General features: G+C 41.9%; 1 protein-coding gene across 3 annotated transcripts in view; it reads right to left on the reverse strand.

Moving 5' to 3' along the window:
- The window catches only part of LOC122564564 (cadherin-18-like), a 760,480-nt gene extending 741,494 nt beyond the window's left edge, over window positions 1–18,986 (reverse strand). For all 3 annotated transcript variants that reach the window (XM_087978470.1, XM_043719646.2, XM_087978469.1), the window contains exon 1: window positions 18,807–18,986. The gene's annotated coding sequence lies outside the window, so the exon portion shown is untranslated. The remainder of the gene's footprint in view (window positions 1–18,806) is intronic.
- Between the last annotated feature and the right edge of the window lie 1,537 nt (window positions 18,987–20,523).

Raw genomic sequence — 20,523 nt, forward strand, 5'->3', positions numbered from 1 at the left:
GAAAGTCCTTAGAGAGCATGATGGAGAAAAATACTCTGGTTTGTGCTCACACAGGGCCCTCTTTGATCCCAGAGGCGACCGGGGATGGATCAGAAGTCTCACCATCATATAGTTCAAATTTAAGCATGCTGTCACACCAAAGACAGAACCAATACATTTCAAACAAAATCCAGTAATGAAAATAGGATACCACAGAACCAAGAAGTTCTGCTATGTTTGTAGTTGGGGCCACATTTCTATCATGGTAGGTTCAATTTCAGAGACAAAAAAATACAGCTGAAAGTGATCTTTTAAAACAAAAGTGATCTCTGGACATTGAGGATATGTTAACTTCAAACTTGATAAATAGCTTTTCAGTGTTCGGTGGTGATTTGAGTCTGGAGCACACTGCCAGGGGTGATGCTGGAGGCAGCTACGATAGGGGAGTTTGAGGGACTTTTAGATAAGCACATGACTATGCATTTAATGGAAAAGGGGATTAATTTAAATTGGCATCATCTTCAGCACAACATCGAGGGCCGAAGGGCCTGTACTGTGTTGTACTGTTCTTTGTTCTATGTTCTATGTAAGCAGCAACAGATTTGACGCAATGTAACTTGAATTGGGATTGGAAGAACCTGCAAAGTTTGGTTATCAAGGTATCGGGATAAGAAAACGCCAATTGTTAATGTATGCTTTACATCTGGGTCACATGTAGCAATGGAACACATTGCTCTTTTCTGAAGGGTTTTTTTCCAGCATTATACACAATAATGGTGTGACAGTAAGGTCTGGGGTAAAATATCTTAATCAGCCAATTCCTCAGAGAATTGTCAAACCATTTTTATTCACACTTGCACTGAAGAGAATTGCAGAAATTAAGCATCTGCTTAATTAACCCGAGACTGGGCCTTGGTTCAGTGACACTTTGAACAGAAATTACTTCTGACAATTATTCAGCAATAAGTCAATTATGATTGGTGGCATAAAGCCCTCTATAATGAAGCCACCACAGCCTGCACTGAATGACATCTAGTATTTAAATATAACACATCAATGACCTAACTCAAATATCTAAAATCCTTTGAGCACATTTTAAATCCTGAGATAACAGTTTGAAATGTTCACATATTAATATAAACGTATGCTGCCATTAAGTGCATCCAGTTGAAAAAGACTGATTTGGCTATCATTTTTAGCAAAGGTTTTCTAAGGACAACACTGCATTATTGTGACACAGAAGGAAGCCATTCAGTCCATTTGATCCACTCCCCCATTCTATCCCTGTAACCCAATAAGTTCATTTCATTTTAAGTCAAATTCATTTTTGAAATCATTCATCTCCAATTCCACCACTCTTATTAACAGCAAGTTTTGAGTCATGAGCATCCACTGTAAAAAACAGCCCTTGCTCACTACCCTTTTCCCTCCTTGCTGTACCTCTTGTCGAAATACCTTAAATCCCCTAATCCTTAAGGTCATGGAGACCTGCAGTACATCCACCTACAAAAACAACCACCTTGTACTATAAGCCAATGAGAACAGCTTGCTTTTGCCTACTCTACTTAAATCTATCACAATCTGTGTGACGCTGGAAAAGCACAGCAGATCAGGCAGCATCCGAGGAGCAGGAGAATCGATGTTTCAGAATGTGATGACACACTTTTCGGCTCTGATCTACTGCATCTGCAGTCCTCACTTTCTCTTGCTACAATCTTGATCAAATCTCCCCTCAATCTCCTTTGCTTCAAGGCAAATAATGCCAAGTTCCCCAAAATAACGCAGAGAAACTCAGCAAGTCTGGCTGCGTCTGTGTAGAGAGAAACAGAATTCACATTTCGAATCAGAAATGACTCTTCACAATTCTAAAGAAGAGTCATCCTAGACTAGAAACATTAACTCTATCCCTGTCTGCACAGATTTGGAGATGCCGGTGTTGGACTGAGGTGTACAAAGTTAAAAATCACACAACACCAGGTTATAGTCCAACAGGTTTAATTGGAAGCACACTAGCTTTCGGAGCGATGCTCCTTCATCAGGTGATAGTGGAGGGCTCGATCGTAACGATCGAGGTATTATGATCGAGCCCTCCACTATCACCTGATGAAGGAGCGTCGCTCCGAAAGCTAGTGTGCTTCCAATTAAACCTGTTGGACTATAACCTGGTGTTGTGTGATTTTTAACTTTGTCTGCACAGATGCTGCCAGACTTGCTAAGTTTCTCTCGCATCATCTGTTTGTTTCAGATTTCCAGCATTCACAGTATTTTGTCTTTGTTAAGGTTTCCTGATGTTATCTTGTCACTTAATCCCCATCCCTGGAACCATTCTGGTAAATCTACATCCTCTGAAGAGCCCTCCCATTATTCCTGAAGTGGACTGACCAGAGTGGAAGTGATTTTTGGGTTGTGACCTTACCAAAGTTTCAGAGAAATGTCCCTGCTATTGTACTCAATGCTGCGAGGAATGAATCCCAAGACTCCATCTGCTTTTCTAACCACTCTGCCAATGTTTTCTGTCACATCTAAAACTCAATGTGCATTCACCTCCAGCACTCTTCAGACTTCATTGCCAAACCTTTCCCAGCTGCCAGAATGGATCACACTTTCCATGTTATGTTTGACCTGCAATTTAGAATTAGAATCAGAATCCTTACCGTAACGGAACAGGCCCTTCAGCCCAACAAGTCCACACTGACCTTCTGAAGAGTACCCCACCGAGAGCCATTCCCCTACACTTACCCCTGACTCTTGCACCTAACCTATACATCCCTGAACTCTATGGGCAATTTAGCATGGCCAATTCATTTAACCTGCACATCTTTGGATTGTGGGAAGAAACCACAGCAGACATATGGAGAACGTGCAAACTCCACACAGACAGTAGTCCAAGATTGGAATTGAACCTAGGGCCCTGGTGCTGTGAGACAGCAGTGCTAACCACTGAGCCACCCATGCCACCCCAATTCTCCTGATCAATCCATATCTTGTTGCAGTTGATTATAATCACCCAAACTGTTCACCACAATTCTAACCTTGGTATAATTTACAAATGTTGAACTTTTATTCTGCATCAGAAAATACATTGAGTGCTTGTTAATGCTCATGATAGCTCAGACACAAATTAGAAGCAAAACTTAGTTTTGATTTCTTTGATGCAGCCATTGAGAACATAAACACTTCAACTAAGTCTCCTCAGTTACTATGGAAGAGAGATTAGCAAACTCTGTCATTAAAATGTCAGAAATCTGAGATTCATATTTAAATATGAGATACATTGTTCCTTGAAAGTGGAGTTGCATGTAGACAGGGTGGTGAAGAAGGCATTTGGCACGCTTGCCTTCATTGGTCAGAACTGTGGGTGCAGGAATGGAGATGTCGTGTTGCAGCTGTACAGGATATTGGTGAGGCCACTTTTGGAACACTGCATACAATTCTGGTCACCTTTCTATAGGAAGAATGTCGTGAAACTAGAAAGGGTACAGAAAAGATTTACAAGGGTTTTGCTGGGACTGGAGGGTTTGAGCTGTAGGGAGAGGCTGAGCAGGCTGGGGCTGTTTTTCCTCTGGGGCATCAGAAGCTGAGGGGTGACTTTATAGAGGTTTATAAAATCATGAGGGACAAGAATAAGGCAAATAGTCAAGGTCTTTTCCCTGGGGTGGGGGAGTCCAAGTCTAGAGGGCATACGTTTAAGAAGAGGGGGGGGAAGATTTAAAAGGGACCTGAGAGGTGCTGTGCATCCCAATGATTCTATGAATTCTGAAGAAGGGTTAGTGGATTCAAAGCATTAACTCTGTTTCTCTCTCCACAGGTGCGGCTGGACTTGCTGAGTTTCTCCAGCACTTCCTGCTTTTGTTTGTTTCAGATCTCCAGCATCTGCTTTGTTTTGTTTTTAAGCAGGAATTGACGTATCTTTGAAGAATATCAGAAGTCAGTTTTCAGAGTTGGATTTAGACCACAGTATAACTCGCTGATGTAAACGGTCTGAAGTTGGTTTGTAAGACAAATCCTTACCACTGCACATGGCTGGTTTATTTTGGTAGATTTCCTGCCACTGTTCTCTTTCCTGATACAATCTACAATCCGATTGGTCGAGTGTGGCAGATGAAAATCACATGGTTATCTAACCGGGGAGGATCTTGTTGTAAACATGATGTACCTCATTGCAAGATAGCAACTTTGGTACAAGATATATTGATACAATAGATGTTCTTACAGAGATGGAGGAGGACCTTAATGTTAGGTCTCACTCCTTTTAGACTTAAAGTTGCTCCACCAGCCAAGCTGAAAATGTGTTGCTGGAAAAGCGCAGCAGGTCAGGCAGCATCCAGGGAACAGGAGAATCGGCGTTTCGGGCATAAGCCCTTCTTCAGGAATTCCAGGTCATTCCTGAAGAAGGGCTTATGCCCGAAACGTCGATTCTCCTGTTCCCTGGATGCTGCCTGACCTGCTGCGCTTTTCCAGCAACACATTTTCAGCTCTGATCTCCAGCATCTGCAGACCTCACTTTCTCCACCAGCCAAGGCCCTGTGTGAGACAAGACCATATCAAGTGGTGCTCAGTGCACTCCATCACTTTGTGAGCGAATAAAAGGTCAAAAATGATCATTGCTTCTGGTTTTTGGATTAAAGACCAGACACGTACAAGTGAGAACAGACATTCAACTCAGCTGTGTAATAAGAGTAAGAAGTCACATGACACCAGGTTATAGTCCAGCAGGTTTATTTCAGAGTGGCACTCCTTTGTCAGGTGACTTCTGACTTTGTCCATTCCAGTCCAGCACTGGCATCTCCACATCATGCATATGAAGAGGATAGCTCCTCTCCGAGAGTTGAGCAATTAAGATTTCACCCTCAGACATTATTCCCACAAATCCAGGTTCATACTTTTTTTGTGAGAAAACAATGGTATGGGATCAGGCTGACTGTGCATTTAACTTTTGGAATTGAGTTTTCGAATCTCAACCCTATTTCAAAACAAAGTATATTACTGTGAAGACCAGAGTTTAACTTAAACTAGTGCTCTACATTTTATTCCCAAGCTTTTAAATAAATGTCCATTTTTATTCACCAGATCTAACTCAATGTGAAATCCATTGTTCTGTTACTGCAAGGAAATTAGTGAAGCAAAATGTCCATAAACAATACAAGCACACCAGGTGAAAAATGCAGATTAACAATCGTTGAGTTTAAGGTGCATAAACAATGCAACTGATCTCTAATATCAGGACACCTTCAATAAACTGAAATTCTGTGATGTTACAGTCTGCAGTACTGTAGTAACCATATTACCAGGAGTAAAATTGTCTGATTCATACCATTTGCATTTACTGAAGCAAGAGACAAGGTTGATGCTTACATCACTTTTATTTCAAGTTTTAATCTAGAGGTTGTTTTTCAGTTTGGTCTATTACTACTGCTGTTTTGTTTTTGCTTCATTGAGAAATGGATTCCCAGACTCATTGTGGATTGCAAGGGAGATCAGTTTGTGATTGGTTGCCCACGTGGGACCAATTTCTCTGGCTTCTCTCCCTCTTGTAGAAAGGGCTGTTCATACTCAGAAGCACCATCTAGTGGAAAGGCCAAGCATATGGAAACATCACCCATGGCACATGTCTCTTTTGACAATCCAGTAACTGACCGAATACCGCAGGGTCATGTAACATTCTTCTGGAGTATCTAGAATAACAAGATGCTACACAAAAGGCTTATTTTTGGCTGTTGGAACAGTTAAAAAAAAAAGTTAACTCTGCTTCTCTCTCCACTGATGCTGCCAGACCTGCTGAGTTTCTCCAAGACTTTGTTTTTGTTTCAAATCACCAGCATCCACAATTTGTTGTTTTATTTCACATATTCAGTTTTTAAACATTGTGTCATTTCAAGAAGAAGGAGTTGGATATAGAACTTGGGACTAAAAGGGATCAAAGACACTTTTGGGAAAAGCAGAAACAGACTATTGAGTTGGATGATGTCATGGTCATAATGAATGGTGGAACAGGCTTGAAGGGCCAAATGGCCTATTCCTACTCTGATATTCTGTCTTTCTGTGTTTGTAGATGAGATGCATATCACGACAACCAGTAAGTGCATGAACTGCTGATATAGTACAGTAACTAAAAATATTCAGAATGTATTAGTCCTGAGAAAAGAACACAAAGCTGAAAAGTTAATTCTGATTCTTTCTCCACAGAGGCTTCCTGATCTGCTGGCATTTCTGTTGATATTTCATGGCATATCAACGTTTTGGTTTCTTAGTTATTGAGATGTCAGCATTGCTACTCAGTGTAATATTTGTTGCCTCCCAGTAATTGCTCTTTAGTAGATGGTGCTGGCTTGTGTCTTCAGACCACAAGTCTGGGTCAACTATGGTGCTGTTAGGGAGGAAGTTCCAGGATTTTGACCCAACAAGTCAGGGTGGTGAGTGGCTTGGAGGAGAACTTGCATGTGGTGATTTTTCCATGTGTCTGCTGCCCTTTTCTTTCCGGTTGGAAGTTATTGTGGGTTTGAAAGGTGCTATTGAAGGGGCGTTGTTGAGTTTCTGCAGTGCGTCTTTTTGATGGTACACACTGAGCATGAGTGCTGAATGTTGAAGGTACTGGGGGGAATTGGCTGCCAATTAAGCAGTCTGCTTTGTCCTGAATGGTGTTGAGTTTCTTGAGCATTGTTAGGGCTGCACCCATCCAGGCAAGTGGGAAAATCCCATCACACTCCTGTCTTGTGCCTTGTAGGTGATGGACAGGCTTTTGGGAGTCAGAAGGTGAGTTACTTGACATAGTATTCCTCGTCTCTGACTTGCTGTTGGAGGCACTGTGTTTTTGTGATTGGCCCAGTTCAATTTTTGTTTAATGATAACCTTCAGGATGTTGACAGTGATGTTGATAGCCAGTAGTAGATGGTTAGATTCTCGTTTGTTGGAGATAGATTTGTCCTGCTTTTTGTGCCAAAGTTTCATATTTCAAGGTTGATACCAATGATGTAGCTGTACTGGAACAGCTTAGCTGGGGACACAGCTAGCTCTAGAGTTCAAGTCTTCAGTACTATTGTTGGAACATTGTCAGGACCCACAGTCTTTGCAGTTTCCAATCCCTTCAATTATTTCTTAATATCAAGTGGAGTCAAGCTTAAAATGAGCATTTGAGATGATATGTAATGTCCAGTCAGTATTCCTGGCTGAAGGTCATTGCAAATGCTCCAGCCTTATCTTGTGCACTGGAGCTGGGATCCCAATACTGAGGGTGGGGATATTACTGGAGCCTTCTCCTCCTATCTCTTACTTAACTGACAATCCCATTCACAACTGGACGTGGTAGGACCGGAGAGTTGCTCATGTTGTTTGAAATGCAAGCCTTCCTGTTTGGTAGCTTTCCAAGGTCGACACTTCATTTTCGGGTGAGACTGACGCTACTCTCCTGCACTCGTCACTGAATCAGGATTGACCTCCAGGCTTGATGGTAATGCTTGGGTCGGAGGTAACACTGGTCAATGTGATTCAGAATGATTCTGCAACTGCTAAAGGACCACCCTTCATTAGGTACACAGTTGGGAGTTACTCAATCTGTTTGAAATCGATTCCATTTAGCGCTGGGATTGTGCAATACAATACAGTGGACGATACACTTAATCTGAGGCAGAACTTAATCACTGCAAGGAATGTGCAGCCGTCTCTCTTACTGATATTGCCACAGATAGATGGATCGGCAGCAAGAAGATTGTTGAGGATGAGGCTAGTTTGTTTTCTCTGTCTTGTTGGTTTGCTCACCACCTGCCACAGTCTGGCAGATTAATCTTTCTGGATTTGGTCACTAAGTCACTGTGCCACTCAAGTATTTGATGATTAATGCTGAAAATTTGGGTCCCCTTTAAACCTGAATTATTTTAGTATTTCACATTTCCTGTGTATTTTGAGACTTAATTTAATTGTGCTTCTGTAGTAACTAGCCTTCTACAAATCTAAATTGCAACATTTAAGAGACATTTGGATGGGTATATGAATAGGAAGGGATATGGGCCAGGTGCTGGCAGGTGGGACTAGATTGGGTTGGGATATCTGGTCGGCATGGACGGGTCGGACCAAATGGTCCGTTTCAATGCTGTACATCTCTATGACTCTATTTACTGGGTGTCACATTACTCCATTAGCGATGCTGTGCTCAGGGAGAGATGACATTTTGGTCTTAGAAGGAATGAATACTAATCTTCAATTGGAGGTGAGCAAGGGAACAATGGTCATCCTGGCATCATGGGTCACTGCTTGTGGTCACTGACCAAATAGATTCAGAAATGTGACTGTCTCAGCACTGGGGGCCAGCAACCCCCAACCCTATCTGACACACACACACACACACACACACACAATATGGTGCATCAACAGGGGTAAGCAGGAAGAGAGGGGAAGGGGATCCAGGGGAACAAGCCACAACCTTTTTGGGAGAAGACCAGGAGCTCCACTACATCAGCCTGAGGGAAGGACAAAGATTGTTCCCAAAGACTGAGAAGCATCAGAGACCTACACCTCCACACTGAAAACCATAGGAGTCCCCAACTCTCCTTCCCCATTCTCCAGGAGAGCTTAGGATCAGTCAAGTATTCTTATCTGTATTTCCTTTCTGTGTCTGATTAAATATTGTACTGTGTCCAGACTTCTGCTTCTTAATAAACTCAGTTTCTGAAAACTCCTTACCACTGGTTGACTGTATGCATTAGGTCACTGTGTTCACGATTCTCCATATCTAGCACAGCCTTCCGCAGAGGCCAGCTCTGTTTGAGACATCTCCTGAGGCAGTCTCTGACACATTGGCTGCAGGAGCAGACGTTAGCTGGGAAGGTGAAGGGACTGAACTGGATCTGAATCTGTTTAGTTTCAGCAGATCTATCTTACCTCTGTCAGAAAAGTATTCAATAAGTTCACATCCAACATCTTCAGAGGCAGAGAGTTCCAAAGTCTCACAACCCTCAGAGAGAATAAACCCACTCATCTCAATCCTGAAAGAATGGTCACCAATTATTAAACAAAACCCCTAATTCTTTACTCACCTGCAAGTAGAAAAATCTTTTCCACATCTTGTCAAAATCATTCAGGACTTGATGAACTTCAACCAAATCACCCCTCACTCTTCTAACCTCCGGAAACAGGCCCAGTCTACCCCACCTTTCCTCCTAAAAGGACCCACTCATTCTGGGTACCAATCCAATAAACCTCCTCTCAACTATTTCCAATGCATCTACATCCTTCCTGAAGTAAGGAGACCAAAACTCCACACAGTATTTAAGATGTGATCTCACCAATGTCCCCAATAACTGAAATATTACACCCTAAGGCTTACGTTCTGTTCCTTTGCTGGATTTATTTGCATTGAGTAAATAATGAAGGTAGTGGAACACCACGTTTGTCATAGCAATAAGAAAAAACATGTTTCAGCAAAAGGCGACACCTACTCATTTAAATATGAAATCAAACTTGGAATAATTAATGTCAAGCATTGTGCAGACTTAGAGTTTTTACCCTTATTGGCAAATTTATGAATTCCAGTTTTTCACAGTGATAGTTAAATCCATTGAAAGATATTGAATTATCCATACCGTGAACAGCTTTGAGAGTAACGATAAGCTGAAAACCAATCAATAACTGGCTACATTAAAGTGTTTGTGCAGTCTGTCAATGGCGTCATGCTAAAAGGCTTCCACTCATAAAGAACACGAGCCAGAGAAAAGCACATCAGTTTGAATGTTTACTTTTGCATGCTTGCTGATTTTTTCCTCTTTTAAATGTGATAAAATTGACAAGTCAAGTGCTACATGATACTGATATGCTGCAAATATATTCCTGTGACTGAGGACTGACTGATACATGAATCTCAATGTTTTCTGCATCGTCGTTGCCAATGTTAAGCAGCCCAGTTGTCATAGTTATCGAGTCATAGAGATGTACAGCACGGAAACAGGCCTTTGGTCCAATGCAACCATGCTGACCAGATATCCTGGCCTAATCTAGTCCCATTTGCCAGCACTTGGCCCATATCCCTCTAAACCCTTCCTATTCCTATACCCATCCAGATGCCTTTTAAATGTTGTAATTGGGCCAATCTCCATCACTTCCTCTGGCAGCTCATTCTATACACACACCATCCTCTGAGAGAAAAAGTTACCCCTTAGGTCCCTTTTAAATCTTTCCCCTCTCACCCTAAACCTATGCCTTCTAGTTCTGGACTCCCCAACCCAAAGGAAAACACCTTGTCTATTTACCCTATCCATGCCCCTCGTGGTTTTATAAACCCTTATAACGCCGCCCCTCAGTCTCTGACGCTCCAGGGAAAACAGCCCCAGCCACAGTTTGGGGTGGCACAGTGGCTCAGACTGCAGCCTCACAGCAGCAGGGAACCAGGTTCGATTCCAGCCTTGGGCGACTGACTGTGTGGAGTGTGCATTTCCTCCGAGTGCTCCGGTTTCCTCCCACAATCCAAAAAATATGTGCAGGTTAGGTGAATTGGCTGTGTTAAATTGCCCATCATGTACAGAGGTGTGTAGGTTAGGTGAATGGTTCAAGGATAAATATAGGATAATAGGGTAGGGGAATGGGTCTGGGTGGGTTACTCTTCAGAGGGCTGGTGTGGACTTGTTGGGCCGAAGGGCCTGTTTCCACACTGTTGGGATTCTATGATTCTATTCAGCCTCTTTCTATAGCATACCAATTCAGGGCTAGTTTTATTTTTACATCTTTCTTTGTATATGAAATGTCGCAAGATCACGATTTATTGCTTGTTACAAACTGGCCTTCAGAAATTGGTGGTGAGCCAATTTTTTGAATCGTTACAGTCACTGTGGTGTAGCGACGCAACAACCATAGTTCTATTACAATTGGAGGAAAGGATTCTGAACTGGCAAAGGATGGATGATCTAGCTCCAAGTTGGAATGATGTGTAACTTGTTCAAGAGCACTGACATGGCACAGAGTTAAGGTCAATGAGCATCATTTTCAAGTTTCAGTTCCCATCTTCATGGTTGCCAAGAGGTTCTGCTTCTGAACAGGGTACTTACAGGGGAATCACAGGTGATATAATGCATGTACAGCTTCTTCAGTTCCGTACGACAGTCACCATGATACCACAACTGATAGATGATAGGGAATATTTACAGAGGCTGTAACACATTTCTCCTACTGTTTCTCATCAATAAAGCATTTAAGTTAATCTGCAACTCTGAAGGAATGGCAGATGGTTCCCCTGAACCCAGAAACAGAGATAATCAAACCCCGATCTAGACAGTGGAGTCAAACTTTTCTTTCATTTTGACCGTGATTTGGAGGTTCAGAAATTGACATTAAACTAACTGACAGCAGCACTGCATTCATCCAGAATAATTTATTTATTGAAAACAGCCTGCTTGGAAATATGAAGGGAAGAAAGCTACACAGAACCTTGCCCTGATTTGCCTGGGAGGGAAGATTCTACCTTTTGTAGAAACCAATTTATTTTAATGCATTTTTTAAAAAGTTTCATTTAAAACAAACCATATGGTGATATCAACATTTTTATACTTTGTTTTATTTCACCATTAGATGTAATACATAGATCAAACACTGAAACAACTCAAGTGTTTTATACTCCTCTGCAAAATCAATACATCACAAAAATCAATTGGAATACAATAATGAAAATGAAATGTTGCTGCATTTAAGATGTTCATGAGATATTCTGGGTTATTTACATGTGTTTCCACAAATTTAAGATCTGTTTTGAATATTCATTCATCTTGACAATAAAGCACAGTGGGAAAACACTAAATCATCAGTGAATATTATCCTCTAAATATACTTCTCAAATAAAATCTGAGCAGCAACAAAAAGCCTTTGCATGTTTGTTCATTGACTAAGTAACAGAGTAAATCCTATGTTTCCAGTGACTCATCAACAGAATACAGCTTGTATAAATCTAATAAACATAGAGTCACGAGCTGTCCCATTTCTGCTTTTTGCAGTAGCTCAAACCTGCCATGAGGTGGTGGGAGATGTACATTTCACTGATGAATGTACTGAAGTCCCACGACAGCATGGATTCTGTATTTTTTTTTAATCTAAAAAATAGAGAAGAATGATAACAATGCTTCCTTGGCAAAGGCAATGCATTTGGAACATAGAACATAGAACAAAGAAGAATACAGCGCAGTACAGGCCCTTCGGCCCTCGATGTTGCGCCGATCCAAGCCCACCTAACCTACACTAGCCCAACATCCTCCATATGCCTATCCAATGCCCGTTTAAATGCCCATAAAGAGGGAGAGTCCACCACTGCTACTGGCAGGGCATTTTGAATATCTTGGTAGACTTTTGTGGAATACACTGTCTCAGGTAATGAGATCTGCAAAGAATCAGTTTAGGACAAACAAGTGGCACTTTACTGTTAAGTAAACGCATTTAATCAAACCTAAGTCACTTTCCCCACTACTAAAGGATTACAGATTAGCAGTAGCAAACAATGAATATCAAACCATGCCTGTTCTTTGCTCACAAATGAAACAAAAAAATGTGAACCTAAAACCATCAATTTGAGCTTGTGAAATGTATTTTCAAACATGGACTTTCCAAATAGGTTGTGTATTATTTGTGGATTCTGCTGTCAACTGAGGAACAGGTAGTTAGCTAATGAAGAAAATGGCATAATGTTAGTGTGACATTTGCCAATTGAGCAAATAAAGTTTCACAACAGTCAAATAATTGGAATTTGCAAAACTGACAGTTATTTATATTCTAAAACTGCACTAATCTCTGGATCGATCAAGCTTTTATTTCCAGAGCTTATCCATTTGTCTTCTGACAAATCTCACAATATTTCACAATAATGTTGTCAACTATCAAAATACTCTGTGCATTTCAGCATAAAATCTGTGAACATTTTATAACACGCTAACTGGTTCTGACACAAATGTGCAACATTAGTCAGTATACCTTAACAATTAACCATACATTCATCTAATTATCACATTTTTCAAGGTGCATTTTCTAAGTCTCAGTTTTCCCTTCCTGTGAATGGTAGAATTTAAGCAATTTATGTAACTGGCCAATAAAGTGCAAATTTAAATGACAGAAGTGGAAACCAAAGGAAAGTCATTTGGTTGAACTGGTCTTGCTAAAGCACCACGTATTTGATTTTCCAAGTTCCTAATCATCACATTCTGTTTCAATAGCTCTCTTTCAAAGTCACAGGGCAATATAGTTTATGTTGGATTATCAATGCGGAATAATGGGCAGAAGACCATTCAGCCCATCAAGTTTGCTCCACAATTCAATGAGGTCATGATTGATCTGAAAATCCTTAAGTCCACTTTCCTGCCTTTACGCCATAACTCTTGATTCCCCCCTCTCCTGATTAAACATCTGCCTGCCTCAGTACTGAATGCACTTAGTGACCCAGTCTTAGCAGTCCTATGAGTTAAATAATTTTACAGATTCACTACCCCCAGTATTCCCCCTTAGTGTTCCCCCTCCCTCATCTCTCATTTGAAAATATATGACCCACAATTCTGAGCTTATGCCCTCTAGTCATAGACTCTCCAGTGAAGGGAAACAACCTTGCCACCTTTACCTTGTCAAATCCCCTGAGCATCATGGATGTTTCAATAACGTCACCTCTCATTGTTCTAAACTCCAATGAATGCAACATGTAGTGCTCAGTGTGATGCTGGAGAACTCAAATATTTTCACACTATGCAATTTCAGCAATTAGTCATACAGCAACTTCAGTGCAGTCAAGTTGTCCATTTTTTAAACTCCTAAACTGCTCCATTATTTCACTTTGCTGTTCAACCTGCACTAGCTACAGTAAAACAAAAACTGATTATGGAATGGTGAGATCAGGGAAAGTTAATCAATAGGTATTTCTATGAAATGATTGCACTTCACATGTGTGTTTAGCTCAAAAGATATGATGATAGCATTTTAACAAAATGCCTATTAAGTATGGCTGGAGGAAAAGAGACTGGTTTGTTGACTATATTCTTAATCTAGTTAATTGTGATATTAAAGGCCATTAATTCAAATAAATGTTTGGTACTCCTTGATCTATTTCAGTACAACTCAACTGAACCATTAAACCAAACCTGGTTCCCTTCTACCAACATCAAAATATCAATGGACATATAAACAACACACAGCAGTCTTGTTAGAATCATCATAAACATCAGAAATTAGCGTCTCTCATTCTCCTGAAAGTAACCACAGATACAATTAGCTCAATCAACTACAACTTACTGAAAGCCAACACTCTTTCCAGGTGAAACAATGGATTCCTCACACTTCCTTCAATCTAGTGGATGGTACTCCCTGCTCACAGTGTGGTCTTTTCTACACTGAGGAGACCAATCATAGACTGGGTGACTGCTTGGTAGAACATACCTGTTGGGTCTGCAAGCACGATCCCAACTTTCTTTCCTTTTGCCATCTTAATTCACCATTTTACTCACATTTCTGATCTTGGCCTCCTGCAGTGTTCCAGCGAAGCTCATGATAAGCTGCAGGATCTGAACATCCTTTTCCTATTATGCACTTTATAGCCTTCAGGACTCAACATTGAGAGCCAGAACTTCAGAGCCATGAATTCTGTCCTTCATTTTAATGTTTTCCTCCCACCTAGATACCCCCACGAAATATCAGTCTCAATCTCATTTTCATGTTTTGCTTCCAGAGCAATCAATCCTTCATTCTGTTATTGACACTTGCTCTGAACAAATAATTTTTATATTTATGACAAATCATTCCCAATCCTTTTCTGCATGGATATGTGACATTTTTGTGATGTAATGCATATGTGACATTTTGGGATGCAATCTCAGTTACCCTCTAACCTATCCTTGGTCTTGTTCTACCCTCACTTCCCTTTAAGCAAATCCAAACTTACCACATATCTAACTAGCTTCAATTCTGAAGAAAAGTCATATTGACTGTTTGTCTCTCTACAAATGATACCAGACCTGTTGAGTTTTTCCAGTGCAGTCTGTTTTTATTTCAGATTTCCAATATTTGCAGGGATTTTATGTTACTGAAAGCTTATATCATCATCACTGCTCAGTCATCACTTATTGACACATCCCATTGCACCACGTGCTTAATCCAAAATAACACCATCTGACACTAACATTGCTGCATACTTATTTAAAGTTGATGAAAATTATCTCAGATTTCTGGGTGGAGAGAATGTATTGTGCCAAACAGTAAAGGAGTGCATGAGTGGTCGTGTTATCGCTCATCAGATCCTCTCATAGGAAGCTGAAGTTTCTTCATAATCATGACGAGTGAATGCTTCTGAAAGCAAACAATTCCTCTTTGCTGCCCTTCATTGAAGGGTCAATAACAACAGGCCATAAGGAAGGGTCATAACTCAAAGGTCAAGGCAGGATGTTTAGAGAGGATTTGAGGAAACGGTTTTCACCAAGAGGTTGGTGGGAATCTGGAATGTTTTGTCTGGGAGGGTAGTTGAGGCAGGAACTCTCACAACTTTTGAAAAGTACTTATGATGTCATAACATTCAAGGTTAAGAGCAAAGTGGGACTTGTGTAGATTTGGTGTATTTTTAGTAGCATAGAATCAATGGGCCAAAGGGCCTCTTCTGTAATGTATGACTCTGTGGTTCCATTAAATGATGATAATTATTCACTTTACCAATTCACAACCAAACGACTTGGTGATCATGAAAAATCATTATGTCGAAACATTAATCAACCTTCCCTCACGACAGAGGCTGCCTGACCTGCTGAATATTCCAGCATTTTCTGTCGTTATTCTGCTGGAGGATGATATTCTGCTCAGAAAGGAGCAAATAGCTGATACGCACACCGTCTGGTATATGTGTTTGATCATCCATCTGCACTGCACAGTGACAGGAGGAATGCAAATTCAAGTTAAAAACAAAAGTGGTTTTACCCTACTCCCAAATCTGTAATCATCAAGCTAACTAGCCTGTTGTATCACACCTAGATTATTTTTCTTGGTGAGCATTCTATAAAGAAACAGAAATTGACATTTTCTATGCATCAATCCTATATTCACTGTGTACAGGCACATTGTGTCATGCTAGAGTCACACAAGACCTTCACCTCTAAGCCTAATCTTAAGGAACACAAACATTTTTGTGATGTAATTATTATATTTTCTTGCTACAATTTTTTCACAAGGGCTAGAAATCTTATGCAGTACAGAATAAAACTGAAGGTATACATAGACATGTTGTATCACTTTGTTCCTGGATTCACTTGTCTGTGTTTTTGCTTCTGAGGGACTAATGCCTACAAAGTCACAGCAGGGTAAAATAAAACACATCATAAACCAGCAAACGCAAGAATGCAGATACGATCATAGAAACTGAATTTCTAATAAGTAAAGAATAAAACTAACATTTATAGTCAGAAAGCTTACACAGAAAACTCAAAGAATCCTTTCAAAAGGATTTGCTTGTGATCAAATCTTTTGCTTCCAGTTGATATAGCAGGTAATGTGTGTTCTATGGTTTTAAGATTCTACAAAAGATGGAAAATGCAAACATGTGCATAGACATACATGCATGCATACACATACACATATATACATGCAGACATATGCATTCACACACACACACAGACATTTATACAAAGTAGCATTCAGATGTGTTTAAACATTTCGAAAATAACACTGAATCACAATGCAATTCCAAGCTAAATCTGTTTGGGTGAGAATTTTTAAATCACACTAGTAGGAATACTGAAACACACTACTGGCTTTACATCTTATAACACGTACCAATAAGATTCAAGAAGCAGAAATGCTCACTGCTGTGAACGGGGCGCAGGAGAAAGTCTTCCCTCACGAACAGCAATGCTTTCCAACAGTTTCATTGCTAAGATCTATCTGCACCTTCCTTAGCATCAATAATAATAGCAGTCTGGAGCAAACATTTTTTGCAATATTTTCCATGTCATTTCAGAAAAGCATCTTAATTTAAGAAAGCAGTTTGCAAAACAATTGCAAATAAGTTTATTTTTCTCCTCCTTACAGAATTAGATTTAATCAGTGCACACATCAATGCAGACAGACACATCAATTACATATTTCTTTGCAGTTCTATTTGTGAAAGAACAGCTTAATCTATAGATTATCATTTGCTTAAAACACTGCTTATTCCTTGTGGATTGGTTTGGCCGTTGAGTTCTGCAGGAGATGTCTCCCTGCTGACTGGAGCCTGATATATTCCTTGTGTCTGACAATCCGAGTGTTACACAGTTCTCATCAAAACCGAGAGAAAGACAGAGCAAGGCTCGTGTGAATAACGTGCAAAAATCCCCACATGTCGCCGGAAAGCGGACCGTGATCGGATTGCTGTTGGAATCGCAGCTATCAGACCGAAATTGTCCTTGGGTTTCCCCCCCCACCCCGAAATTATTCAATCATCTTAAAGCCCTTCACGTCCCCGGTGTGGTTCCCGGACTGGAAACGCTGCGTTATAACCGGTCTCTGGCTCTTCCCAACCAGCAGGACCCAGTGTGATAGGGAATACTGAGGGAGAGGGAGAGGGGGGAATACTGAGGGAGAGGGAGAGGGGGGAATACTGAGGGAGAGGGGTAAGGGGGAATACTGAGGGAGAGTGAGGGGGGGAATACTGAGGGGGGAATACTGAGAGAGAGGGATGGGGGAATACTGAGGGAGAGGGATAAGGGGGGATACTGAGGGAGAGGGATAAGGGGGAATACTGAGGGAGAGGGAGGGGGGAATACTGAGGGGGGAATACTGAGAGAGGGATGGGGGAATACTGAGGGAGAGGGATAAGGGGGAATACTCAGGGGGAAATACTGAGAGAGAGGGATAGGGGGAATACTGAGGGAGGGGGGGAATACTGAGGGAGAGGGGTAAGGGGGAATACTGAGGGAGAGGGAGGGGGGGAATACTGAGGGGGGGAATACTGAGAGAGAGGGATAGGGGGAATACTGAGGGAGGGGGGGAATACTGAGGGAGAGGGGTAAGGGGGAATACTGAGGGAGAGGGATAGGGGGAATACTGAGGGAGAGGGGGGGAATACTGAGGGGGAATACTGAGAGTGACGGGGATACTCAAGGACACTGAGGGAGGGGGATACTGTGGGGAGAATACTAAGGGGGGATACTGAGGGAGAGGGGGAATACTGAGGGAGGGGGATATTGAGGAGGGAATACTGAGGGAGAGGGGGGTATATTGAGGGAGGGGAGAACAATGAGGAAGTTTCGCTCCCTGCAGCTCCATGTGAAGGGGCTACTAGAGCGCTCTGCCCGCGTTACACAACACTCCCTCACCCTGACACAGACATAGGCACATACACACTCAGAGACACAGAGATACACAGACACACACACTCATACAGAGACACACAGACACACACTCATACAGAGACACAGATACACAGACACACACTCATACACAGATACACGCACAGACACACACTCATACAGAGACACACAGACAGATACACACACAGACAGACACAGACACAGAAACACACACGCAGACAGAGCAAAATGTACAAACTGAGGAAGTGGGCACAAGCTCTCTCTCTCGCTCTCCCTTGCACATACGGGGGAGAAGAGGGATAATTTTTCCAGTGCATCCTTTTCAGTGACAATTCGACTGGAAGTTGTGAATGTAACTGGACATTAAGCGGAGTTCCCTGTCACCCAGCAACAACTTCAGTTCCCCCCAGCCCCAGACCTGGGCAAAGTGACAGCAGTGGGGGACATTTGGTGAGAGCGGGAGCTGCTCAGTGGGTGGGTTTCTCTCCTCAGCCCCCTGTCTGTATCCCCCACCCACACACACACACAGTCTGCAGGAGTGCCTTTACTTACAGTGAAGAACACGAGCTGCTTCAGTCTTCCTCTCAGACGCAGATTCAAGTTCCTTCACCGATTTAAAATCAGAAACACTCCCAGTGATCTCCCTCTCTCTCTCCCAGCTGAAGCTGCTCATGGACGGCTAGCGTTTCAAAGGGAAAGCTCCCCGAGCCCGGGACAGTGTCTGTGTGCCATCTCTGCCCTGGAGCAGGGGAGCAGTGCAGACTCCACACTGGGAGAGGAGGAGGAGCAGTGAGCTGCTGTAACTCCCTTCTCCAGCGAATCAATCTCTCTCCCTGAAACTAATAGGCCTCTATTTAACCAGCCAATCAATATCTAGGATTCCTCAGCTCGTCCCTTGGCTGTTTTACAGTTTTCATGTAAACAATGAGAGTTAACTCCCACCCCCACACCTTTCCCATGAAGATGTGTAATTTTTAAGAAACATAATTTTAATTCAATTGTTCACCTGAATACTTTACTCAGTGACCTTCAAGTAAAAGGTTTTAAGCAAAGTGCAATAGCTAACAGGGTTGAATAATATAATTGTTGATGCATTTAAAAAGAAATCACCACATTAAAGTTGTAAAGATGGATTGGTTTCCCTCTGGAAGGACAGGGACAGCAGGCACATGGGAAAACCACCCATGTGGTTACCTTAGCCCCACTGCTGCTGACTGGAATTGTTACTGTCTCCCCATTGTCCCTGGGTCACAATCCTGAAATTCCAGGCCATTGTGGGACTGCAGCAGTTCAAGAAGGCAGCTCACCCCCCACCTTCTCAAGGGCAACTAGGGATGAATTTAGGGTTAGCCCATCCAGTGATACCCACATCATGCAAGTGAAAAAAAACATTAAAATAACACATTGCTGGATTTGTCACTGAGATCTCTTCTTGACGTTCTAAATGGTTTGCTGCTAGTTACTATAATTAACTAATTTTAATAAAAAGTAAGAAAACACATACAGGTTTGTACCCAAGTCCAACAGTGCTGGATTGACAAGATACAGGGAGGACGTTTACCTTGGTTGGGAAATCCCAGAGCCAGGGGACACAGTCTCAGGTTATGGAGCAGACCATTTAGGACTGAGATATGGACAGAATTCTTCACTCAGAGGCTGGTGAACCTGCAGAATTGTCTATCACAGGAGGCTGTGGAGAACAAAACACTGGATACATTCAAGAATAAGACATACATTTCTAGATTTTGAAAGTGTCAAGGGGTACGGGAAGAAAGCAGAAATATGGCATTGAGATAGAGAATGAGCGCACTAAATGGGGCTCAAAGGGCAGAATAGCCTACACCTATCCCTGTTTCTACATTTCTATGTTTCATGATGCATGGACAATGGTTACACTGCCATTGATGCATAAAAAAGTTGTCTCCCTTCTGCTGAGAGTCAGGATGTTGACTGGAAGAAGAATTCTATGTTCCACTGCAACCATAATTTTAGCCTGGAGAGATTTTCCTTACCAACCTGCTCAGGGATGTTATGACCCATCTCTGGAACAGGTGGGATTTGAACCGTGATCTCCTGCCTCAGAGACAGTGACACAACCACTGCATTTCAAAAGACCCTCATTTCAGCCTGGAAAAATTCCTCATTAAAGTTCAGAGATGCTGTTGTGCACTAGTGGAGCAGGTGAGGCATGAGCCTGTGCCTCCTAGCTCAGACATAGGGACAATACCACTGTGCCACAATATAAGCTCCCCTTCAGCCTGCAGACATT

This window comes from Chiloscyllium plagiosum, unplaced genomic scaffold (assembly GCF_037043375.1).
Source record: "Chiloscyllium plagiosum isolate Xiang-an unplaced genomic scaffold, Cpla_swu_hap1 HiC_scaffold_34, whole genome shotgun sequence".
NCBI classification, from domain to species: Eukaryota; Metazoa; Chordata; class Chondrichthyes; order Orectolobiformes; family Hemiscylliidae; genus Chiloscyllium; species Chiloscyllium plagiosum.